The sequence below is a fragment of the Zalophus californianus genome, chromosome 3 (genome assembly GCF_009762305.2).
Source record: "Zalophus californianus isolate mZalCal1 chromosome 3, mZalCal1.pri.v2, whole genome shotgun sequence".
NCBI lineage: Eukaryota > Metazoa > Chordata > Mammalia > Carnivora > Otariidae > Zalophus > Zalophus californianus.
This window is the reverse complement of record NC_045597.1, coordinates 115464736-115492103: the sequence shown is the minus strand read 5'-3', so window position 1 is coordinate 115492103 and position 27368 is coordinate 115464736. Positions and strand designations below refer to the sequence as shown.

General features: G+C 41.3%; 1 protein-coding gene across 2 annotated transcripts in view; it reads right to left on the bottom strand.

Moving 5' to 3' along the window:
* The window catches only part of LYPD6 (LY6/PLAUR domain containing 6), a 117637-nt gene extending 95041 nt beyond the window's left edge, over nucleotides 1–22596 (bottom strand). For both annotated transcript variants that reach the window (XM_027588043.2, XM_027588045.2), the window contains exon 1: nucleotides 22482–22596. The gene's annotated coding sequence lies outside the window, so the exon portion shown is untranslated. The remainder of the gene's footprint in view (nucleotides 1–22481) is intronic.
* Between the last annotated feature and the right edge of the window lie 4772 nt (nucleotides 22597–27368).

Sequence of the window (27368 nt, the reverse complement as noted above, 5' to 3'; positions counted from 1 at the left end):
CAATCCCTATTGGTTTTATGTTTTGGAAGCTGGTCTCTCCAGTGCAGGATCCAAGAGTTGGGGTTCCTAATATGGGGCACAAATCACTCACTCCTCAGGAAAAGTTTCATATTGTTGAGATCCCTCCTGGTTGGGTGCTGCTGTGCCTGGGGAGGGGTTTTTGGCAAGAGCACATTTCTGCCTCTTCTATGCATCTTGATATGGCCCATTTATCCTTTGTTGTGGAAGCACCATTCATCTAGTTTTTAGGACTTTTTCTGGGGAAATTATTCCTATACATAGCTGCAGATTTGTTGTGTCCATGGGAGGAGGGGAGTTCAGGATCTTCCTACATTGCCATCTTGAACCACCTACAGAATCCCAGTAAAAATTTTGGAGAGTTACATGTTAAAGGAGTTTGGAAAACTTTCTTAGCATAAAAAGTATGTGCAAATGAATTTGGATAGTAAAAACAAAGTAGAAAATAAGAAAATCAAAAAGGCATTTTCTCCAACTATTATACATGTTATCATACATAAAGAATCAAATATCTCCTAAGGCAGTCGTGAAAGTTTGGACTCATGACTAATCCATTCATCCCAAGAAAACATTTAGCCTTTAGAAAAGGGCATTATCTCCCAGGCCTAAAGCACATTGTGAGCTTCATCATTTGACCTTTTCATTTGCCTTCTCTTGAGTTGCTACTTCTCCCTAAATTATAAAAAGGAAAATGAGCATCACTGGGGCTCAAGGGAAAAGACCAGAAGAGACTTGCTCTACATCATTGACCCAGGAACTTGGGGCAAGATATAGGGTTTTGCCCCAAGTTACTTACCAAACCATCAAAAGCAATAGCATGCAAAGTAGAAATGAGGGAGAAAAAGAAGGTAGCTGGCAGAGGCTAAGTAATCATGGTTGGGAAGAGAAACATGATGTGTCCACGTATGAGGAAGGAAAATATTTTGCCTGTACCAAGCTTCTCTAGCCCACACTGATTCTCCTTTTGCTGATACACAGGAAAGGACCACCAATGACAAGTACACGTTGTTCTACCCTTGACACAGCTGATTGGTCCAAGTTGATATCTGTCCCGGGCTGAGTCAATCAGCTCTCTTCCCCAGGACTGTCAGTCTGGGACCAGAGAACATGAGTCAGTCCTATGCAGTGGCATAAACTATAAGATGTATACGTCTCAGGAGGATTTGAAGTCATCTTTCCCATTTTGTCTACACCTGGTCTGCAGTAAGAAATAAATGAAACCGACATGCTGAGAGAAACCAAGAGATAGGGAGATAGTATCAGATGCATTCAAGTCCTTGCTGGTGAGGCCCAGCTATGGCCCTAGTCTTCTAACAATTTCACTGACTCTTCCTTCAATTATTCTACACAAAATCATGTAAGAGAGAGGTGGTGCAGACCAGCACCATAAGAATTTACTTTCGGTACACAGACCCAGAGTGCAAAGGCCAATCCCTACAGAATACAAAAAGAATAAATTAGGGGCAAGAAAAAGATTAATTCTGCTCCACACATGAGATAATCCTTTAAAAATAAATTTTCCTAAGTTAATTTGAGTTGGGTTTTTGCTGCTTATAGACAAGAAAATCTAAATACTTTATTAAAAATAAAAAGATGCTATGCCTAAGTCCCTGTGAATGTAATAGGGGACTTAGCAGATGATTTGTTTGAGAAGCAAAGACCTCCATGACATTTGGCCATCTGAGTGTGCATAAGTCCTTTGTCTTGTTGATACTGGAGTTCTTTGGAAACTGATTACTCATATACATGGATATATGTACATATATGTATATGTTTATGACTACCGGGCATAGTCTTAGCACCAGAGGTTAAAATCAATATGTCCTCTCCCTGATTCAATGTAGTCTCAAGATAAAGTGAGATTATTGTGGGGGAGTGATAAAGACAATTTTGCAGCCCTCAGAGAAGTTTTGACAGTTTACAATTTTCCAAAACGATATGCAAGACTTTGAGAAAGCATATAAAATGCTAATGTGATAAACATTTTATATGAAAGCATAAACAAGGTTTATGTGATAAGATTGATTAGAAGACCAGGTCTTATGCAAGCAATTCTAATTGACACCTGAAGACAGATCTAATTTCTATCATATCAACATAAACAATTCCCTGAGCAAAAGGTGATGTTCCCCAAAAAAGTATTATAGTATTAACAGGTTTTGGTATTTAAATATCGAACACTGAGATTCATGCTAGTTATCTTGGCCATGTCTAGGTAGATTATTCTACCAGACTGAAATATTAAAAACATCTGAATTAACATTCAATATAACTTTGTAAAGATTAAGCCATTTACCAGGAACAAGTTTTGTCCCACAGGGAAAAATATATAATTTTATATAAAAGATTTTAATATAAATTTTAAGATAAATTATATAACTTTATATAATAATTTAAAATAAAATATTAACTAATTTCCGTGCCTTTTACATAATAAATTCTAGTTCTCTTCATATCAATATCTCAAAGGCCACTTCATAAACACCACAAGTAGATGCCAACAAGTCCATGTTTCCTCCAAATGTTTCCTCAAACCTCCCAAATGCCTAATTCTTAGGGCTCAAGAGCTCCCAAGGCACACAGATCTGTACATTGGGAGTGAGCAAGTGCAAGGGGCATGGTTTCCAGCAGGCCCTGCCATTATATAAGCCAATACTGTCAAGGTTAGCTTCTTCCCCAAATTTTGCGGATCATTAATTCTATTCAAACCTGAAGCAGATTGGCTTCTTCATATAGGAAAAAGTCCATTTTTCTCCCAGCCTCCCTGAATACCACAAAATGGAGAGAAAAGGTGAGCACAAGTGGTTGAGGGTATCACTTCATGGTTTCCCAGCAACATAGATGCATTTCTCTCTCTTTTTTTTTTAAAGATTTGATTCATTTGAGACACAGATACAGAAAGAGAGAGAGAGCATGAGCAGGGGGAGAGGCAGAGGCAGAGGCAGAAGGAGAAGCAGGCTCCGCGCCAAGCAGGGAGCCCGATGCAGGACTCAATCCCAGGACTCTGGGATCATGACCTGAGCTGAAGGCAGAGGCTTAACTGACAGAGCCACCCAAGTGCCCCTAGATGCATTTCTTATTAGAAGTTGGGCAAGGGCCAGAGGGAGCCAGCTGTAGCCCTATTTAGTCTCTTGTTCCTCCAGGTACTGATGTTCTGTGCCTCTGGTTTAAATGGCTTTGCCTGTCTCTCTTAAAATGTTCTAGGGAAGAAGTCAGCTAAGTTACCTGAGCTTCCAGGAGCAACCTCCACAGCCACCCTCATCACCGCTCCTACCTCTTATCTACCTTAAGCACCTGTGCAGCCTGTCCACAGGAACGCTGCGCCAAGTGTGGATGCAGGCAAGTGTGCGTGGAGGGGCTTGGGGAGCAGGGAGACAGGAAGGAAGGAAGCACAGGATCTTCTGTTTGCATCTTTCTGACACCAGTCCCTGTCTCTAGTTATAATTTTTCATAGCAGACTTCAGGATAGAGCTCCTTTGAAAAATAGCAAATACATCGCTAAGGTCACATTCAGGTTTCCAAGCAGATTCAAGCCCCCTGCACTGAGGGCAGAACCACCGTGTCTGGCTCCTCATTAAGCAGCGATCTTTATCGCAGCCCCACTGCTTTCACCACCATCTGACTGGTGCCAGGAAGTTTTGATTTATAAGCTGGAGAGTGAGAGAAAAGAGCCTTAAAATGGTTTCAGGGTGGAGATTTCTTTTCTTTTTTAATGAGCATATTTAGGTTGTTATGGGTCAAGTTCAAAATTCGAGTCACATATGAACAATTTTTATAGGAGGAGGAGTCACCTGATGTTCAAATTCATTTGCCTCCCATTTTGAAGTAATTCATCTTTCAAATTTCTGTGAGAATTCTACGGAGTTGCCCAGAAAATGGCACCAACCAACTGTAAGTAAAAACAAAAGCTCTCTATAGTGTATATCACAGGTTCAAAGCACTTTGGCATCGGCAGATTGAACACGTTATTAAAAGAATTTAACTGCAAGAAGAGCGACCATAATTACACAGCAGCTGGTCTAATGTTGACAAAACAACTTTTAAAGGCTTTCAGAAGCCTTAAAGGCTAATCAATTAAAAAGGCATGAATAGTAATGTGCATCCTATCCTTAACACTGTGAGCTGCATCTCCCACAAATACAGTGAGGTTTTCATTTTGGAGAAATCATTTCTCATGTCCTACAATTAAGCCGAACACGTGAATAAATTCTAAGTTGTGTCTAGGTGAGACCATTATACTTAAAATAAAATAACTCCATAAAACTCAATTATAAACATTGAACTTAATGAGCATTTCCACAGTAGCAAAGTTATTATCAAAATGCCAACAGCTCATGCCAGAATTTGTGCTTACTTTACCAAGAACAGGCAGAGAAGTGTTTTAGAGTGTTGTCTACATTGGCCATTGATACGCTGGAGGCATAAAGAATAAATTAATGGACGGATGAATGTTGGAATGAGTCTGTCCTTGGCATCCAAGGAACACTGACTCAATCCCCATGAGACTGGCCCAGGGGTCACGTTGGACGGCCTCCTCTGCCAGGATCTGCCAGTTTCCTTCAAGGTCCAGCTAAAGTCCATCTCCTGCAGGCACCCTTCACACTTCTCACAAGGCTTGTTTCTGTTCCAAATCCCTTACAGTCTGAGAATTAGAAAGGATTTTATGTATCACTGGATCCAGTCCTTTCTAGGGCCCTGCTCACTTTTTCTATCAAGGCCCAGACAGTAAATAATTTGGGCTCTGTGGGCCACAGGATGTCATCCCAACCACTCACCTCTACCACTGTAGCGTGAAAGCAGCCTGCACAAGACTTAAACAAATGGGCATGGCTGGGTGCTGATAAAAACATTTACGAAGGGAAGCAGGAAGCCGGGTTTGGCCCTCGGTCGGTAATTCTCTGACCCCTGCTCTACCAGCATGAGTCTCCTCGTTCCCACGCAGGGTCCAGGGAGCCTCTTTGGGGACCCCTCCCGTGAAGAAGGCTAATCCCCTCCTAGTGGCCTCGTCCATTTTGTGAAGCATCCCTTCTACTGACTGCAAGGAATCCCTCTGTAATTGGCAGGCCCTGTCACATCTTCCTCTTTTGTGCACCCTGCCCTCTCCTAAACCATTCTCCCACCCCAGTGTGCCCTGCAGAGATAGGCCTTCAAAACCCTTTTCTTTAACCGAAGACAATACCACCAGTGATGCCTAGTATTGGAAGACAACTGTGGGATATGGCATTTACGGTCTTCCCCACTCCCGCAGGATCTATCTCCTGGCAGATTTTATTGTTCGTTTTCTTCTTCCATGTACACATTTTTCCCCCTCATTTAGACGGCAAGTGAAGCATAGTCCCTGGCACCTAAGCTCCATTTAGTTTTATGAGTGAGAGTGGCAGAATGACCACAGAAATATCAATCAACAAATCTTTTTACACACCTTTCTCCGCAAATTCAGTGGGGATTGCTTCCCATACAGGAGGTGGCCAGCCCACCACAGCCACAGTAAGACTGCTAGTGTGTCAAACTTCCTCAGACCTAAAGGCTGATCTCTGAGAGGCAAAAGGCCTCCTTTCTCTATCGTCTGCCACCCACCAGGATTCTGGAGTGAACTTTTAATGTGGCACACTGCGTGACACCAACATCCCACCTGGGAACTGTGAGGCTGGGCCCGCTCTCTGTGCTCGTCGCCTGGCCTTACAGCAGCCCTATCTCAGTCAGCTTCATATCTTGTGCTATTTAGCCCTCTCCTTAATAACCACTACCCCCAGAGCAGTACATACACTGTTGGCATTTATGCGAACGCACACAGTAGGCCGTCAATAATCCACTCTCAAACTCATGAAATTAATAAGAATCTCAAGAGTGCTCCTTATAAACAAGAAATCCTCCTCAGGGTAAGAAATTGGGGCCCTCACGGAATTCTTCAAGGCATGAGGAAAACGAGTTTCTCACAATGTTACCTCTAAACTCTACTCCCCAGGATCAATTCTCTTTCACAATCAATCGTAAAATATTCAAATAGGCTATGTTTTTAAATATCTTAGTGAGAAAAGAGTCTTTAAGACCATGACAAATACCTGATCTCATTTAATGTCACTTTACCTTTTTATGTTCCTTCTCACCCCTGGGAAGGACAGGAAGGAGATATTTCACAAAGTCCTGTACCACGTGCACTCTTTCGCAGTAACCCCAGGTGCGGAGTCCCTCCATGAAAGACCTGCTTGTGGACATTCATTGAGGGGTAGAGATCCCGCAGCAAGGGGACACTGGGCACCTACCCATTCCACCCTCCAGAAAGCCCAAGACAAACCGTCGAGTCTACTGTATTGGACAGTGGACACTAGCCACGTATGGCCACTTAAATTTGAGTTAATTAAAAATAAATATAATTTAAAATCTAGTTCCTCAACTGCACTAGCCACTTTTCAGGTACTCAGAAGCCACATGTGGCTAGTGCCTACCATGTTGGCCAGTGCGGACACAGAGGATGTCTGTCACCACAGAAGAGACTAGAAAGTTCTACCAGATAGTGTAGTGGGCCCAGTGTGCTTCTCAGTGATTGCTGCTCTCCAGCCAACACCTATGAGGCTTGACTGGTAAACTGTCAAGGCCTCCTACTCTGTACCTCCTGGAAACCCAAAGGAAAAAATGGGGTATGGAAATATCACACCTGGTTGTACCAAACAACACCACGTTGTTGTAAAGGCATCCTTCAAGTACAATGAAAAAAAATACATAATTTTTCTTATCTCAGGGAGTTCTGCCAAAGTCCTCAGCCTTTGCAACAAAGTGAGAAACTTCTACACAGAAGAAAAAAGAAGCTTGATTCTCATCTGGATTCTAGCAAAACGTAGGGGGACAGGGAACAAGAGGCAAAATTTCTCTATTTGTTCTGAACTCATCATCCTTTGTATTATTTATGAAGTTCATTTTTGCTTTAATTATCATTTTGCATGGAAAAAGAACGGGACTTTTTTCCTTTATAAAGGAGGAGTCCAGAGTTCCTGAGAAAGCAATAAAATACTTACGTGCCTTAGATTTATCACCAGGCAAGTAAAGTTGGTCAATAATCTGCCTCTATATAGCACAGCATATAATTTTTTTCAGGTTTACTGAAATTGCCCTGTCTCTAAAATCTAAGAACAAGAGTAAGTTGCTAATAAATTTTAAATTTCTCACATAGTTACTTTGGAGAATGTAAAATTATGAGAGTAACTAAATTCAAATTCCAGGCTGCTTTCTGAAAGACGAGCTGACCTCCTGGTAGTCTATAAAGTCTGTGGAACATCTGTTTTGATAACATATGTACTTAAAATTCCCCACATGTCAGTTTCAAGTTACTACAAAATATAAGGCAGCACCAGCTGCAAGGATAAGGAGGAAAAGCTGTTAGCAAAGTGCCAGGAAATGTTCAAGATTTTAATGGGACCAAGTCTCTTTACCATTTGCATATCATAATTTTAGGATACAGATCAGAGACTAGAAATCATACCGCTTCCACTTGTGAGAAAATTCTACTGTGATCTTGGTATGTTTTCCCTTATCACCTTCCTATTAAGGAACTGTGGTATTCTTTTTTCCATTGAAGCATAATTGATACACAATGTTACATTAGTCTCAGGTGCACAACATAAGGATTTCACAAGTTTATATGTTATGCTAAGTTCACCATAAGCATAACTATCATCTGTCACCATACAGCGCTGTTACAATACCACTGATTACCTTTCCTGTGCTGTACCTTTCATCCCTGTGACTTATTCATTCCATAACCTGAAGCCTGTACCTTCCACTCCCCTTCACCCATTTTGTCCGTCCCTCCTACACCATTCCCCTTTGGCGACCACCAGTTTGTTCTCTGTATTTATGGCTCTGTTTCTGCTTTGTTTGTCTTTTTTTTTTTTTTTTTTTAGATCCTGCATGTAAGTGAAATCATGGTATCTGAAAGACACAGTATTTGTCTTTCTCTCTCTGACCTATTTTCCTTAGCATAATACCCTCTAGGTCCATCCACATCATTGTAAATGGCAAGATCTCATTTTTTATGGCTGAGTAATATTCCATTATATAGATAGATACATAGATAAATAGATACAGATGGGTATAGATATATTTATATCTATTTATATATAGCAATTTCTTCTTTATCCATTCACCTATTGATGGACACGGGCTGCTTTCATATCTTAGCCATTGTAAATAATGCTGCAATAAACAGAGGGGTGCATATATCTTTTCAAATTACTGTTTTCATTTTCTTTAGGTAAATACCCAGTTGTGGAATTACTGGATCACATGGTATTTCTTTTTTTTTTTTTATTTTACGGGGAACCTCCATACCATTTCCAACAGTGCACAAGGATTTCCTTTTCTCCACATCCTCACCAACACTTGTTGTCTTTCTGATATAAGCCATGGTGCCTGGTGTGAGGTGGTATCTTATCGTGCTTTCAATTTGCTAATTCTAGCGCCTTTTAACCAAAATGCCCTCCTCTTATTCTTTCTACCCATTCCAATATTACCCATCTGCATTGTTCAGTTCAACTCTCACACTTTCCATGAAAGTGGCTTCATCCCTTCTAGCCCACAAGTTCCTACTTCTCTCTGTACCTATAGCAAATAACAAAGGATTGTACATCTGCAACTTAATTGTCCTCCTTCTGCTCTGACACGCTGATTTAATCGCCTCATGTTTATGGATCTGCTCCCATTTCTTCACTATTCCAGAGATAGCGAGGCTCCCAAAGTTACCTCTCCCCAGAACTCATCCATAGTCCCAACACCTATTCCATATCTCCACTTGGAAGCCTAACAGGTATCTCAAATGTAAGATGTCCAAAGCTGATCCGATCCTTTTCCAAATCTGTTCCTCCTCAGGCTTCCTATCTCAGTAAATGACAGCCCAACCCTTCCAGGTATCAGCCATCTGACTCTGCTCTCTCATTCATGCCCTGCATCCTACCCTCAGTAAATCTTACCTCCTGCACTCTTTCCAAATAGACAAAGAATGCCCTTTCACCACCTCCACTGCAACCACGTGGATCTAAGCCAACATCATCTGAATTGCAACAGCCTCCTTCTAACCTTCCCTCCCTTCTATTATTTATTCCAACAGTAGTCAGTGATTTTCAAAATCATACAATTAATCAGGTCATTCCTTGATACAAATTCTTCCAATGGCTCAACAGACTCAGTCCCTAATTAAATAAAGAAAAGAAAGAAATAAAGAAAGAAAGAAAGAAAGAAAGAAAGAAAGAAAGAAAGAAAGAAAGAAAGAAAGAAAGAAAGAAAGAAAGAAAGAAAGAAAGAAAGAAAGAAAAGAAAGAAAGGAAAGAAAGAAAGAAAGAAAGAAAGAAAGAAAGAAAGAAAGAAAGAAAGAAAGAAAGAAAGAGAAAGGAAAGAAAGAAAGAAAAGGAAAGAAAGAAAGAAAAAGAGAGGAAGGAAGGAAGGAATATCTTTCAATAACCTCTAAAGCCCTGCATTGTGGATGGTCTGACACCTTATGCTTTTGACCTTTTACTACTCTCCCTCTGGCTTACTTCACTCCTGACACCGGTCTTCTTGCTGTTTTGAGGTTGAGGCATGATGCTACCGCAGCACCTTTGCATTTCTGCCTGGAAGGCTCTTCCTGCAGAGGTCTCCAAGGCTCTCTCCCTTCCCTGGTCCAAGTGCTCATGTGAAACTTTCACCATGGGGTCTCCTATGACCATCATATTTAAAGGTACCAACTGCCTCCTGTCCACCTCAGACATTCCCTCCTCCCCCCTTTAGTTTCTCCATAGCTTTTATGACCATCTAACATACTGCATGTTTTCTTATTTATTTCCTTATTTTCTGCCTCCACCCTTGTAGAATGCAAGCTCTAAGGGGCCAGGGATTATGTGAGCCTTATTCACTGCTTTCTTCCCAGAGACTTTTGCCTGTTTCATTCACCATTGTGTTTCCACCTTGAACTGTGACTGACACAAGCTGATCCTCAAATATTTAAAGAGAAAGAGAGAAGTCAATTACAAGTCCCATAAGGAATGGTTGCCATGTCTTACTGTATCTTTTTATATCCCTGGATAGGGCCCAGAGAAAAGTACTTGTTGCCTGATCACTGCGATGTTTACATTGGCAAATGTAAAATATTAGGTCATTCAAATTGTTGGACATGTTAAATGTAGACAGTGGTGATGCAATATTAAAAGATGTAACAATTTTTAAAATATTTCAAAGCTATTTAAACTTAAGCTCATAATCTCTATTCAAGTATGAACAATTCTCAAAATCACCAATAAGAGACAGCTTCTTAAGTGCTGCCAAAAAACAGATACAACTACCTGCCCAAAAAAGGTGGGAAGAGGAAGCCTCAATGCTGTCATTTATTGGGGAAATTACAGCAAATAAAATTTTAATGCCAAGCCCCAAAACAAGCCGTTTGGGTTGTGGGTTTTTTTTTTTTTTTGCCATTAAGTTGGTTATTAAAATGGACAGGTGCTTTTAATAAATCAACAACACTGCCAAGCGATGAGAATGGTGATGACCGAGACGAACTGTTAGGGAATTACAAAACTGGGTCAGTGCAACAGAGAAAGGAAGAGCCCTTCCCCTTCCCCCACCGTGTGCACTCTGTCATCTCCCACACAACTAGACTTTAACAAGAGAGACTTACTAGTCAATAAGTCTCAGAAATAGTTCAATCTTTCTACACATCCAGAGCGTTGCCTATAAAACGTCAACAATCAACTAAAGACCAACTACACACTAGATTCTTTTTCACATAAGATAATTTGAAGATTATGCAGAAAGCTTTATGGAAATCCTTCATCCATAAAATGACTGAGTGTCCCAAAAGGGGAATACCATAACACATCAAAACAAATCCTACCTAGTGTTTTTACGGCACTTAGGTTCAGACCCATAGGTGCATCCCTACGTGAAAGGACCCTCATCTCTTCCAAAGTTCACTGAGCTGCTGCGGTACAGAACCAACTGCTCAGATACATGTCTTCTGTTTTGTACAAGAACTTCTAAGTAGAATTTTTTTATCTGTGTATTTTTTTTAAAACGGAAAGTAAACATTAGACACTAGTATCCCACTTGCAGGTTATAAAAATGTACTTTCAATTGTTAAGAAGCATAGGGTTGTATGTCAGGTAGTGATTACATGACTGGCAAGACAGTGGTGACAATTATAGGGAGCACTGTTCATGCGTTGATCTCTACATTTATTTGGCAAGCACTGACTGAGTAGGGAGAATCTCTGCTCATCAAACATCTAGTGAGTATCTATCTACTCTGTGCCAGGGCTTGCGATGAGTGAACTAAGGCACCATGCATATGTTTAAGGGAACAGGGAAGGCAGCCTCTAAAACATGAGAGTTGAATCCAAAAACTGGAGCACAGCGTGGTTTGGAATCCTTGCCAAGACAACTCAAGGTGAGGAACCATGAGTCCTCCAAATTAAGCCAATATTATAATATGCCTTTTCTCATTTGGGAAAAGAAATACTTATCAATTGTCCACCAAATGTCAAAATTCAATTTAGAATTTAAAAATATAATTGAATGGATAGAGCTAATCCCAATTTTTTTTTAACAAGACAAGAATAACTAAATGGGAATATTGATGATTCATCAGAGATAAGCTTGAGTTCAAGCAACAGAACACTTGACAAAGATTCTGAAAAATTTAGAGTGGTAGAGGACAGATAACTAAAACTTAGAAATAGCAGAACATGTAAATTTAATTGTAAAGTGAAACTGGTATCAGATTTTGGCTTTTATATCCTAACACTGCCTCATAAATTATTTTTTAAAAAACATCTGAAGAAAACCAAACTCATAGGCCACTGTAAGTTGTCCGCTGTAAATTACCTGGAAGCTAACCTACAGAGATTCAGATTAGCCTAACGTTAGAGAATTCACAAAGGCAATGATTACAATATGAAAAACAGCCAGTGTGAATCCTTGCTCTTCTTTTGAACCCAAGAGGTTACAGATGGCCATCACGTATTCCCCCATTATCCCCTGGACATCTATAAGGGCCTCCCCTCCATCCTCAGAACACTGCAGCTTCTTTACCAGGTCCTCATCAAGCAAAGGGTGAATCTGGCAGGAGCCAAATAAAAAAAAAAATCAAAGATCGGTCTTGGTGGGGCAAGGTGAGATAAATATCTTCTGTAATCCTGAAGATGAAGGGAAGAGCAGTGCCTATTTTATATACATTCAGTATTTGTCTTTTCATCTTGCTGTTAAAGCTCTGTGATTAATTGCACTGCTTTGCTCAGAAATGCCTCTGTCAGAATAAAATCTGGGTCTTTTGCAAATTGTTCTTTTCTGAAATATTATCCCCTCTATTAGCATAAATGTTTCAATATTTTTGTTAAGGGTGTGTGGGTGTGGGTATGGGTGTGTTTGGGAAAGTCATTATTTGTGTTTTGACTGCCTGTGACTTTATGTAGTCTAAAATATAAAAGTAAAGAGGAAAATGCATACCTTGCAGGTTTACACTATCTCGCCGTGCTCCTCTCTTAAAGTAGATGCAGGGATTTTCTAACAGAGTACATTTTTTGTCAAAAGGTTTACACACAACACACAAACTCTTCTAGATAAGAGGCAAGGAGCTAGCTAGAAAAGAAACAGAAGAGAGACAAACTATCTGACTATAGATTCAGAGAATTTAAAACCCAGAAGAAACTCAGACATCAGCTAACCAAATATTTCACGTGGTACCAAACACTGACCCTCAAGATGGGCCTTCAAAGGGGGTGCTATTGTCAACCAGGTTTAGGGTTCACTGAGTAGTACATCTCCTTTCAGACATTTAGGATGATATTCAGTTACTAAAGGTTCTGAAGTCTTGCAACGTAAAGAAATACCTTATTATTCAACCCACTGTTTCTCAAACAGATTGGACCATCACACACTTTTTTCTGTCTTCAACATTCCACAGAACTGGCGTCTCTCCTAGCAGATCCTGTTCTAGAAGTGCTGATCTTTTATAATCATTTTACAGATGAGGAAACTGACATTCAAAGTTAACTTGTTTGGCCAAGATCCGGTAATTAGTGGTTGATAAGTCAGAATAGCATGACTGGAGTTTAGATAAAAGTAGGAAATAATCAGAGAGCCCAGCATCTTTCCTTTCCACTCATACCTCACTGCAAAATGGTTGCCTCTCCTGAATCTCTGTCTCATTCCCCTCAGACTCATATTCCCTCAACTTCTACTTGTCTACTTGACCAATGCGTGTCGCTGTTAACCGGCTCAGATTCAGTCATTAGTGAGCGTGTCCTTCCCAAACCCCCTACCCCAAACCTTTTAACAACGACTTACCAGGGAGTGGCTTTCATGGAGGCCGGCAGGACCAGGGCAGATCATTTAAGGCAGATAGAGCTTTGTGTTTCCCCTCAAATTTATTTACATTTATTGTAGGTCTTCCCCAGATAAGACTGGAATCAGACAGGATAGGGAACGTTTTCTCAAACTGATCTGAAAACAGATGATCCTATCCTTACTGTTCAGTTCTTTAGCTCCTTCTTTTCTTTACTCTTTTCCTTTCCATCTTCCATGGTCAAACTTACTCAATACAGTGTTTCTCCTGGAGAGATCGGAAACCCTCCTGCCATGTCAGAGTGACCCAGAAGCTCCAGGAGATGAGTTTACCCACATGCCTGCAATGTCCTCTAGGTGCTATATAGCACTCTGCATTTCCTGAGTTTTCTCAGCCTAGCTGGAAATAACCCCTTCTGGCAAAGCTCTTTCCCAGATAGTTCCCAAGCTGAGAAGAAAGTACCATTACAAAATGTATCTTTTTTTTTTAATGCTATTCCATTATATGCTATGTATTGTCCTTCATTTAGAAAGCTGCACCTCTAAATAGCTTTGGTGGGAAAAATGTCTTTTGCATCCTGTTGATCATCACTTGCCTGGCTTGGCTATACCAGAGAACACCACTGGCAATAGTGGAAGATGAACCCAGAATTGTTTCTCAGAACTGGGTGGAGTAGATGTTGATCCTGCCACATCTCACCTGGTGCTCCTTAAAAAAACATTTTAAATCAGCTGGCTGTGATTCCGATCTATGACAATGGAACAGGAAGAAGAACATTGACTATTAGAGATTAAATTTTGCCTTGTCTAGGTCTCCATTTTAAAAGTGCCAGCCCTAACTATGCATGTGACTCTCTTCTATGAAAAGGGGGCCGTGTGGGAGATGGTTCATAAAAGAGTTTTTCAAAGCATAGAAAGATTTTGTATATATTTACCTATATACAGCACTTTGATATATTGTCCCCTAGTTTATTCTACTAGAATAAGGATCATACACACTGAACATATGCAATACACACAGTTAGGCAGCCATCATGTAACCTAGAGACAAAGAATACTATTGAGGTGGTAAGAAATTACATATGAATATTGAATCTGGGTGACAGGAAGGAGAATGATTTTCTTCCTTCAATATTTCTGTCGTTTTTGTTGAACAGAAATGATCTATGCACTTTAAAAAACACAATACAGCTAGTATGAAAGTGTAATCAGCCAATTTTTTTATTTCCACCCATGAAGATGGCATACCTATCCTTCCCAAGTCTTCGGTCATGGTGACTAATGGCTTAGAGTTTGTTCCGTATAAGCCTCAATACCTAGAAGGTATTTCTAGGAAACAAAAGTAGGGACGTGTCTCTGAAGAACACAGTCACTGCTTGTGGTATTCGTTCTTTGTGGATATTCGGAGACTAAATTTTCCATTGGCAGAGAAGTGAAGCCAAGTAAACTTAGCAAACCAATCCATCCCTCCCATCTAAACCAATCTTTTGTGATGTCGCCATCCCGATCTTTACAGCTTTTTCTCTATGAAAGTGTTAATTCCAGTCCACATATTTATTGAGGGATTACTCAGTGTAAGACAATAAATGCTATTATTATAAGGGCAAGTAGGTGTCTACATTATCTAAACTGCTTTAATGGCATAAAGGAACTAGTATTTCTAGATGTCTTGATGGAAACTTAAATAATGTGTACATTTGCTAACTTATTACACAATTCAGTACTGAAAAGGAAAAAGTGAGATGAGAATAATGCAATCTTTATTTCTCCTGCTTTTTGTGCATAAAAATATCAAGAAATATATTTTTGTAAATGGTCACTCAAAATCCTGCCGCTCAAACACAATAACTATATTGTTAATCATTTAGAATGCTTAATGATACTTGTTTTGATAATTCAGGTAACAATCTTGATTTTCTTTCTCATGGCAGAGACAGTAGGACAATTCTGGGCTTAAGAATTCTTACATCTATGGCTTCTGAAAGGTCTGTCAAAAGATGAAGATTCCGTGCCCAGTACTTCTGTCTCGCCTAACGACCTCTTATGTGGTAATCACTCACATATATACCTACATGTTTCTTGAAACTATTTTTAATTTTAGCCTGCATGCCCTCTTGGCAAGAGAGAGAATGAGGCTGAACAGCTGGGAGGGCAGGGTGGGGATGGGGGTATTACACAGTCTTTGGGCTTATTACTTTCTGTCCAAAGTCGCTTGCTTTCAAATGCCAACAGATGTTTTCTAGCTCTAGTTTTCCACTTTCATGAAAAATAATCCAAGCTCATGCTATGTGTAAATGTGTGTATGAGAATTTGACTTCCAGTATCCATCTAGCTCTTCTTTTGTAGCAACCTGATAAGGGTAAAAAAGTCAACGAGGTTACTAGTTATGGTAACTCTGACCCCTAATTGGTAGGCTGAGCAAAATCACCTGATGGGGTCATCATACTTGGGGTATCTCTGGCTGCCATGATTCTGGAAAATGGGCACATCCCTTGTGGAGTCCTGGAAGCTTTGTCTAGGCAGTTGTTACAAGAAGTTACCAGCTCCCAGGAGCATGAGGCCTCTAGGCCAAGATGGCTCCCACACCTGCCCAATGTGAGTCTCATCTCCTCATGCCTGAGCTGTGCTCCATGAGCGGCTACAAGGACTCCCACAAAGGAATGCCTGAGGGCAAGCTGTGGTTCCCACCCTGTGGTCTTCTGGTTACACTGGTGCCATGCGTGACCAGTGGTAGACCTGCAGTCAGATTAGTTGAATCTAAGGAGATCTTCTAATAGGCATTACAGAACTTTCACTATATATAGACAAGGGTCCTATCCCTTGAGTCTTTATCTTTCCTGGCAGTGTTATTTTCTTTATATTCTGTCATCAGATACTAGCCACCTTCCCCAAGTGCTCATTCACAATTCGGAGCACTAACTTGATCATCTGAGTGCTCTTATCTGATTCCTTCATGTCTATCTTCCTTGAGGAATGACAATAAGAGTTGCACGCAGTGGGGCACCTGAGTGGCTCAGTCGGTTGAGTGTCTGACTCTTGGTTTTAGCTCAGATCATGATCTCAGGGCCATGAGATGGAGACGGTGTTCAGCTCGGTGCTCAGCATGGAGTCTGCTTAAGTTTCTCTCTCTCCCTCTCTCTCTCTGCCCCTCCCCTACACTGTCTTTCTAAATAAATAAATAAATAATAAAAATTTTGAAATCTTTTAAAAAAAGAGTTGCATGAAGTAACATATATATCAGATTTTATATAATAACAAGATAAACACATCTGTTCTTCCACTAAGATTCTGACAAACCAGGTATATTATTATTTTGACCATAGCAACTTTTTGCTCTGAAGGATGTTGGTGAAGAATATACATTGACTCCCAGGTTTCTTCTAGGGATCTGGTGTTGTGTTCAATTGTGAACATTTAATAGTTCATGGCATACATTTCTCTCTTGCAAAGATTCTAGCTTACCAGGAAGCGGCAGAGCTCACTGGGATCATACACACGGGGAGTCCAAATCAAGGAGGGAAGGTGGTGATCCCAAGTCCAGGCCTGAGAGAAAGGTAAAATCTAGACCCAATGAAAGAAACAAAAACCCCCCCAAACACAGGAAAAAAATGAAAGAAGAGATAGAATTAAGTGACAGGATCTGGATCAAAAGTCAAGAATAAGCCAGAGGATCCAATAACCAACTCAGACCATTTTTGTGGCCCAGGGGTTGTATAGTACAATGTCAGGATGTCAGGATGACTTACAGATCACAATTAAATTAAGACTTGAAGGAGTCAGATGACCTAAAAGGATAAAATGGACCTTAGGATCTCTTCTTATTTAAAATCTCTGGGAGTCTATTGGAGCTTTCATCTATTTCACTCAATTCAAAACGTCTGCCAGTATTTACTGGGAGACTGCCATGTACTGGGCACCAAGGCAAGCACTGTGAAGTCCGAAGGGAAAGAAACAGACTTGGTCCCTACCCTCATGAGGCTTACAGTCCACAAAGGAGTCAGCAATGCTCCCAATAACTTGGTTCTGTTTATCCTAATAGTTAGTGTAAAAATGGAATGAATCTCTTTCAAGTTCCCAGTTCTCGTCACCTAGAAGAGAGCACAAGTGTTCATCTTCAACCACACTTTTTCCTAATAGCAAATACAAGACAAGTACTCACACATGCTGCCTTTTATATACAGGGAGTTCAGGGCAAAATTTGCAACTACAGATTTCCAGAAGACATAGATATGATAATCAAATAAGCCTCTCTTATAGTCAAACAGTATGAAATCTGAGGTTATAACACTCCATCCTATTTTCATAACACTTTTTCTTATAAGAGCGATACATGTTCATTGTAGAAAATTTAGAAAACACTGAAGTAAAAGACAATAAAAACATGTGCAATTCCATACTACCCAGAGATAGTCACTGTTAATATGGTGATGCACAGCTTTCTATCTAGATCAATGAACAGATTAAGTAGAGAGGATTTATATAAACTTACTCAACACATTTTCAAAAAATGGTATCACAGTAACAGAGTTTTATCACCTACTCTTCTCTTAATATTGACTTTAATTTGGTGGACACACTTTTCTTTAGAGGACTAAGAGAATATTATCCAGCTTTGTTGACTGCTGATGGGAATAGAATTTAAAACCATCTCCTATAAATGTACTTGGGATTGCTTTTCCCGAGTACACTTATCTTCAATCTTCCATTTTGCCTTTAATCTTCTATTATTTTTCTTCCCATTTAGGTTGTCTTTTAAGTTATTCCTATGGTTCAAGTTTATCAGCTTGATTTTTACTTACTCATAAGAACTGCATGCCATCTGTGAACATTTATAAAAGTTTAAATAAAATCATCCCCAAACTACTTCCTGGAAGAGTCTATTTGTCCCCTCAGAGGAGTGTCTATTTATCTTCACTCTTTGTTTCTTGCTTCTTGGCCAAATAAAAAGGTCATGAATAGGGAGGGAACTGGGATTTGAAATCTGGCTAGGCTTTTTAAAAGTTTAAAAATATCATATTTTCTGCAACACTGTAGTCACAAACATATTTCCTCCTTTAACTTGAATCCATTATTCCCCCTTTCTATAAAATATGTTGCATTTGCTGTCATCCATGTTGGCTTTGAATACCCATCTCCCAATTGTCCATGGAGACACGGATCTGGTTTGATGGCTCCAGGGTCCTCCCTGAAACCCTTCTCCTCACAGGAACCCTAGTGATACCAGCCAATGCCCCAGAGAGCTGTCACTTACACACTAAATTTCTTCAACACACTTGGGTAATGGCCACCTGGTCTTAGTGATTTCTGTGTGTCTAATCTGTGGATTAGATCTGCAATATCCTGAGTACTTATCATTTGTTCTATTTCCTCCAATGTGATTACTGCTTGAGAAAACCTGGGTGTAAGAATATTACTCAGCAAAAGGTGAAGTAAGGAATTCATTTACCCCATATTCTTTATCTCTGAGTATATGCTTGGTATGACGTAAGCCAGGTGCTTCTTACAATTCTCATTTTACAGTATTTAAGAGTCCTTTCCTATTGTTTTAGGAATCCACTGCAAGGATTTTTTTCAAATTCATTTTTGGCTATCTCATTTTTGTGTGCCTGGGATCTGTCGCCCTTTGCAAGCTTGATTCAGTAATCTGACCCTTCAAAAATTTCTTTTTCATTACATATATCTAAGTAAGAGCTCTTTTTATTTTTTTCCTATGTAATCAGTGTTTCAAACAGTTTGGATACAAGACCTTTATTTTTTCATCATAAGTTCCCATAAGGAAATTCATATACTCCCCACTTTTCTATGGGTAATTTAATTTTTTAAGTATTTATTTCCATTTTTTCCTCTTACATGTCTGCATTGAATTATCTTTCAGAGAACTGATTATGTACTTGATGTCTTTCTTTGGAGTCCTCTCGCCCATTATAATATCATATTGAATTGAATTGAAATATATATATATATTCCTCATTATGTGGTCCAATCTGCATTGCATCTGCAAGGCACTCAGTGAACATTTCCAGAATGAACACATGACACCAACAGCTAACAATCATGGGGCATTTACTGGGTGTCATGTTCCATGCTAAGCATTTGACATGCATCATGTCATTAATTCTCAGGCCCTACTAGACTGTAAACATCATTGGCAAGGAGTTTGTCCATGTATCCTTAGCACCTACAGCAGTGTTGGTATTTAGTAGATGCTCACTGAATATTGCCATATGGATAAACTGAAAAACTGCATGCGGTAGGTGTCATTACTACACATGCTTTACACATAAGAAAACTTAGATATTTTCTTATGTGCCTCTCTGAAACAGAGATTCAATCACTTTCTGAGGTCCCACAGTTAGTATGTGAAGCCAAGACTTAATTCCAAAGCCCACATACTTAACTAGGACATATTACTAGTAAACTCAATACTTACCTACATTAAGGAAAACAAAATTAATTCTATTTATCTTAACAAATATTATGCAATGTCGCAAATAAATATTGTGAGCAATAATCTCCCAAGAAAAGATTTGCAAATGATGGGTTTTTAATAAATAATCAGATAGGCAGATAGATATCTGTATGCTTCTTATTGCTAACTATGCAAAATAAAAACAGGATTTTTCTCTAATCAATATCTTCTGTTGCATTTGTACACTAGTTAATGAGGATTTCGGGACGTTTGATAAATGGGTGTTATGGGTGTTTGTTTTTTGTTCCTGAGTGGTTCTGGGTTTATTTAAGTAATCTGTTTTGTCAGTTCTTTTTAACATAAGGACAGCACTAATGAAATGATCATTTATTAGGGCTTCCTTGTAATTGTCTATAGAGGTTACGAGGAGCTTCTGCTTATAAAGTGGGAGACTTACATATTTCTGTCACTGTTACAAACATCTCTGTCACTACTGGGTCCCTTGATTTTTCCTGAAACACTACCATTTGGACATCATTCTTTAGGGTTTTGATTACTTGTATATTTAACGATTCATTAACAAAAATAATATACCACTTTGAAAAGGATAGTTCCTTAAAAACAATATTAGCTTTCTCCTTAAAACCTTACCAGCCTACATCTTAGTGGGAGTTAAATGATATTTAGCAGAGAGCAAACCTTTTTGGGAATGGTACATAATGGTCCTGAAGCCACAGGTTGAATAGTAAAAGAGGTACAGAAATCAGAAGTAGGAAAACACTGAAGAGGTAGCCCACATGAAGGACAGGGGGAAGGGAGGGAGCAATGGAGGTAAGCAAATAGAAAAAAAACTTGAACTCTACTATTCACCTTGGAAAAATCATAATCTCTAAGAGCCTCAGCTACTCTACCTGTAAAATGGGGGTGACAAAAATATGACTTCCTCAAGACACTTTAATAGCAGATCTCAACGTGCCGTGTAAACTGTATAACATGATACAACATATGGTGTGGTTTTTTACTTGACATTATTTGCCCGTAATCAGCCCCATTTATGCATTCTGTAATATAAACACTCATCTTAAAAAGACTGTCAACAGCTTCAAAATACAGACCCACGAAACCTATCTACCCTTTTTTGGTCTGGAAGCATTTCTGATATTTTTAACCCAAAGAACCAATTCACAATTTTTAACAGCCTTTGTGTACCTACAAGCTCAGAAAGCTTACTGTGTGCTCTGAGGACTAGAGTTCGGTAAAACCTCTGTTTAAACAAGGAAGCCTCTTTTAAGTCCTATTTCAGTCTGGTGCCTTTGGTCAAGGTGGAAACTAAAATTGAAAACAGATAGATGTTTTACATTTAAATGGGTTTAACATAAATGTGCATTAAACCATTTCGTGGACGATTGCACAAATATCTTTTGCAAACTTGGTACACGTGAGCATATATACAGTAACTATTAATGTCTTCCAGAGAAATAAGGTGCAGATCCAAAATTTTAAGTAGCTATCCTGAGTCCTCTCACTCGAAGGAAAATGTAATGGCTTTAAGGGAATTGCTAATATCATGGCATCTGCAATGGCTGGCCAGAGCAGAGCAGAACAGAGTGTATGTCACCATAGTTCAATTTAACAAGAAATAAGCTTCTCCCTGGAGAATCTAAACTCCCTAGTCTCCCACAAAGAAAACTGAATTTTGGAGGTCACACTTTGGGTAGGTTACCAGAGGGAGAAGCTTAACATTCTTTTTGTCATATGCTCTGGGAGGTCAATGCTATTCTACCAACAAATCGCTACCAAAGATCTGCGGCCCGCTCAACCCCCCTCCCAAAATTGTAAGAGCCCTCGTAGTCCCCCAGGAAATGGCCAATGATTGTGACACTTAAGATACCTGAGACCACGCCAGATGCCATCACGTAGAAACATCAAGTTTTGTACCGCGAAGTGAGGAGAGGGGTAGATGCCGGGGGTGGGGAGTGGGGAGGGGAGAAGAGCTAATGAGACTGTGGTGGGGGTCAGAAAGGGTCAGACAGACCCACAGATATAGAGCTTTAGGCTAAAATTGACTGTTTAGCCAAATGTAAATCAACTGAACTGCTGTTACCAGAAAGAAAAACACATCGCCAAGTCAAGCCCAGGCGAAGCCCTGGCTCTGTGGGTGGACGGCCCCTTCGCCGAGTCGCCCGGGTGGGTGGTCGGAGGGCCTGGAGAATTCCCGCAACCGCTGGAGGCGCCCCAGCTTACCGCATCTGGGCCAGGGGCCCTGGGTGGGCGCAGCCAGGCCATCGACACCCCCTACCCCACCCCCCGCAGCAACATGTGGGGGCGCTGCCACTCCGCCTCCCAGGAACTCCCTCCGGCTGGAGTTCCTGGTGGACGTACACTTGGCCCTGAGAAGGTGCTGAATTACTCTTGGGAAAGATTCCTCCAGCGTTTAACTTGGCAGCGCCTGACATTTCCATCCCACCCCCCGTGAGCCAGCACTACACACACGCACACACACGCCCCCTAGACCTGCCCAGGCTGCGCTCAGTACCCGCTGCCCACTCGGGGATAGAGCACCGGAGCGGGATGCAGAGGCGAGGACCCCAGCTCCGCTGGCCCCGGGAAGGGGCGGGGGTGGGTGTCTTAGCACTGGGTAGTTCCGGGGACTAAGCCCACTGCCTGAGTGGCCCAGAACCCGCATTAGTTAGGGCCGCTGGCACCAACCCAGTCTCCTTTTGTGCTCTCCCGGGAAGCCCGCCTCTACTCACCCGGGCTGCGCGCGGATTCCGGCCGCCAGCGGCAGCCCGCTGCCCCATCCCACGAACACTGCGGCGCCCCCAGAGTGTGCAATGCGGAGCCCCGCCAGCGCGCGGCCGGAGCCGGGGAGTGCGGGGAGGAAGCGAGGGAGGGAGGGAGGAGGAAGGAGAGACGGAACGCGGCGGGGAGGGGCGGGGGTCCGCGGGGGGCGCGCGCGCCACTCCCACTCGCGCCGGGCACTCGCCTGCGCCTGCAGCCCTGGCCGGCCGGCCCTGCCTCGCGGGCCGCGGGACCAATCAGCGCGCGGGGGGGGAGCCGAGCCCTCCGCGGTGCGCGCTCATTGGCCCGGCGCGTTCGACCCAACTCCGGGAGAGTCGGCCTGAGCGCCAAGTCTGCAAACTCCAGTCCGCAGGAGCAGACTGCCCGGCGCAGGTGGGGCGTCCCGCTCCGCGCTCTGGCTGGCAGAGGGAGTCCGCCAAGTTCGATGGCGGAACAGAGAGGATTTGGGAGGCCTGCCCTTGAAGCCAGTTCCCAGTGAGCGTTCCAAACCAGCAGTGTTTGCTCAGGTTGCACAGATTCCTTCCTGTGAGCGACCGGGTGGGTGGTCAGAGGGCCTCACCCTGGCTAGCAGTTGAGTGATGGAAAGCTTGGCAGTGTGAAATGGCCCCAACCAAATCCTGCTCCTGGCCACCCCCAAGGCCGCGCGAAAGCCGCAGCACCTAAGAGCTGAAAATCAAGTCCCGCTCTGAACCCAGGGCAGACCTAGACCTCCTGACTTTGCCATAGAGGACAAGACTGCGGGGTGGACGATGGAACCAAATGGGAGAAAACCTGGGAGGCAGGTCTTCCTGAGAAAGTGGGAATCTAATTGTGGTTTTGATAGGTATAATTCTCCCACCCTCTGCCAAACCCTTCTCCAGGTAAAGGCACCCTCCACCCCCGCCCCCGCCAATCTCTCGGGAGGTATTGAGTTTTCTCTTCCTTGTTGTAAATCAGGTTTCACTCTCCTGGACTTTTCAATCTAAAGCCTCAAAGTGGAAAAGGAGCATAGCCTTTCCCTCCTCCCCCACTGAGCACTACCGGAGCGGGGGGCGGGGTGGGGGAGGGCGGAGGGATTGACCTGAGAAGAAGAGAAGATCCCCGGAAGGTCCCCCACCTGTCGCCCCACCTCTGCCTGGTACCTGGCCTGCAAGACTACCTTCGCTTTAGGTACATTTGCCCCTCTAGGAGGCTCCTCTCTCTCCTCCTTGGACTTTCTATTTTTCAAGCTTCTTTTCAGGTACGCCTGCTCTGAATCTTCCTGATTCTGCTCTTCCCCTTAATCCACTCCCTCTCAACGTAAAAATGTCTTTTTTAATTTTTTTATTTAAATTGAATTTAATTAACAATAGTGTATTATTAGCTTCAGAGGTAGAATTTAGTGATTCATCAGTTGCATAAAACACCCAGTGCTCATTACATCAAGTGCCCTTCTTAATGCCCATCACCCAGTGACCCCATCCCCCTACCCCATCCAGCAACCCTCAGTTTGTTCCCTATAGTTAAGAGTCTCTAATGGTTTGTCTTCCTCTCTGTTTTCCTCTTATTTTATTTTTCCTTCCCTCCCCTATGTTCATCTGTTTTGTTTCTAAAACATCTTTTTTTTTTTTTAACTTCCCTCCCATTCCCTCGGTTTGGAAGGGACTTGGATAAGATATTTTTGATCAGCTCCTGGCCCCAGAAAATTTTTCTCTTACTTAGTTTATGTGCCTAGGTTTACACAGTCCAGGGTTCAGATGTGCAAAAATAATTAGCACTCCTTTAGAACCTTTGCACACAGGAGGTGATCAGTGTGGGGCTGTCTTCCTGCAGGGCTTAGCATGTTGAATGAGCTGAACATGAATTAATCAAACTGAAACTGATAATGTCCCTCAGCAACTAAGCAGATTACCTCTGCAAGTTAGAATCTGGTACTCATAAGGGCATGTCCTGGGTGTCATTGCTGTCACTTAGTTTCCAGGAAAGAAATTCCTCCTTGCAGAGTTCCTGTCCCTTGACCCAGGTCACTTGATTTTTTACAAAACTGGCTCAGCTCATAGTTTAGTCAAAACTTAATATTTGTGTTCAAAACACATGAGTGCATGAGACTCTGAGTTCCTGATGGAGATAGAATCCTTAGGATTTCTCTTCAGAAATGTGTTTTAAAAGAATGAGAGATATGTCCTAGAAATGTCAGCAGTGGTTATCTCTGTGTGCTAGGATAATAGATGGCTTTTTTGGTCTTTTTTTCTCATACTTTATTATATTTTCTAAAGAACATATAATACTAATCAGGGAAAAATTTAAACATGTTAACTCTAAACACATACTCTTCAGGCATCATAAGAGCTAAAATATGAAATCCTCCTTCTACCTTACCCTTCACATCTTATCAATCACTAAGTCCCATAAATTCTGTCTCCTCCACCTCTCTAGTACCCCTGTCATCTCTTACCAGCTTCAGAAACAGCCTTAACTCCTCTATTACCCAGTCAGCCCCCACGCTGCCTTCTCTCCTTAAGGTGATGGTGTCACTGAAAAGTTTAAAATCTGGGGCGCCTGGGTGGCTCAGTTGGTTGAGTGTCGGACTCTTGGTTTCAGCTCAGGTCATGATCTTGGGGTCTCAGCATGGAGTCTGCTGGGATTCTCTGCCCCTCCCTCTCCCTTTGCCCCTCCCCCACCTCTAAAATAAATAAATAAAATCATTAAAAAAAAAGCTTATTAAAATCCATCCGTTCCCCAACTCCATTGCTATGAAGTTCAAAGCTAGCCTGGTTGGCAAAGCCCTTCCTTCTCAGCTTGACCCCAGCCTTCCATGTTGGCCTCATCTCCTGCCCCCCACACTTCTCCACACAGGATGATCCTGCCCCCCTGCAACTTTCCGTCCTTCCCACCTGTGTCATGTGACTTCACACGTCCCTGGCTTAAGACCATACAGTGCACGAATGCTGCTTTTCTCTTCTTCCTTCCCCCCTGCCCAGCCCCCAAGCAGTTCCTACCTCTGCTTCAGGACTCATTTCAAATATCACTTTTTTAATGCAGTCCTCAAAACTGACAGGGGCAGAGTTAGCAGCTCCTCCTCTCTGTACCTCAATAGCAAATATTTTATTTATCCAGCAACTGTTCATGCAGCTCCTACTATGTGCCAACCACAATGAAACAAACATACATCGTATTCATACTGCTAGAACACACCATGAGAGAGACAAACATTAAATCAAGTCACACAGATAAATGATTGCAAATGGAGATAAGTGTGATGAAACCACTTCATGTGCAAAAAAAAGAAAAAATGCATGGTTTACTTTGAACATATGCCAACTATAATTCTTAGCACATTGTGTTATAATCTGTTGATATGTTTGTCCAAAGTTCTATCTCCCATCATATTCATCTGTGTAACCCCATCTAGATCACAATGCCTGGCTCATAGTACATGCTTACTAAAATTTTTTACATAAATGGACGAATAAGTAAGTGGGTATTTAAATCCCCATGAAGCATCTTATTTCAGGTATTTACATGCTATTATTGTATAAAATCTAAAAGACTTCATTTCTGAGTTTTCAAAATTCATATCATTAGGTCCTTGTCTCATCTTTCTAATTTGGTTCTCGCAACATAAATTATCTAATTTCTTCTCATTTGATGTCACATTTAGAAGAAATAGCTAATGTACTGCTTGTAGATGATCTATTGTTGCTGGGAGAAATTTATTCTTTTGTTTTTTTATAAATTTGGCTTTAACATATAAAAATCCAATTTTAAGATACAAAGCTAAAAGACACAAAGTACAATCCATAAAAGAATAAATAAATTGGACTTTATCAAAATTCAAAATGTTTGCAAACAACACTATTGAGGAATGAAAAGAAAGACTGGTAGAAAATATTTGCAAATTATATACCTGACACAGGACTTGTAGCCATTGTATATAAAGAATTCTCAAAACTCAACAACAAGATCAACCAACCAAATTTTTTAAATGGCCAAAGGATGTAAACAGACATTTTACCAAAGAAGTTATACAGATGACAAAGTGCAAACAAAAAGATGCTCAATATCCCTAATCATTAGTAAAATGCTAATTAAAACCTCAATGAGATACTACTATACACTTAATAGAATGACTTAAAACACACACACACACACACACACACACACACACACACACACAAAACTGATAATACCAAATGCTGATGAGGATGCAGAGCAACCAGAAATTCTTGTAATTTCTGGTGTGAATGCAAAATGGTACTACCACTTTAAAAACAGTTTCACAGCTTGGGGCGCCTGGGTGGCTCAGTTGGTTAAGCGACTGCCTTCGGCTCAGGTCATGATCCTAGAGTCCAGGGATCGAGTCCCACATCGGGCTCCCTGCTCAGCAGGGAGTCTGCTTCTCCCTCTGACCCTCTTCCCTCTTGTGCTCTCTATCTCTCATTCTCTCTCTCTCAAATAAATAAATAAAATCTTTAAAAAAATAAAAATAAAAACAGTTTCACAGCTTTTATAGAGTTCACTATATGCTTAGTCATATGACCCAATATTCCCACTCCTAGAGGTTTACCCAAGTGAAACAAAAGACCTATGTTCATACAAAAACCTGCTAACAAATATTTATAGCAATTTTATTATTAAAATCTTGAAACAAGCCCAAAGTCCCTCAACTGGGGAATAAATAAAACTGTAGGACATCCCAAGGATAGAATACTACTCAGTAATAAAAGGTACAGACTAGTGGCACAAACACTGTCTATCTCAACACATCATGCTAAGTGAGACCAAACAGACTCAAAAAGCTAAATGCACACACTGGTTGGGTATGGCAGAGCAGTGAGATAAAAGCAGTGTAGGTTTTTCATGATGACAGAGCCACAGTT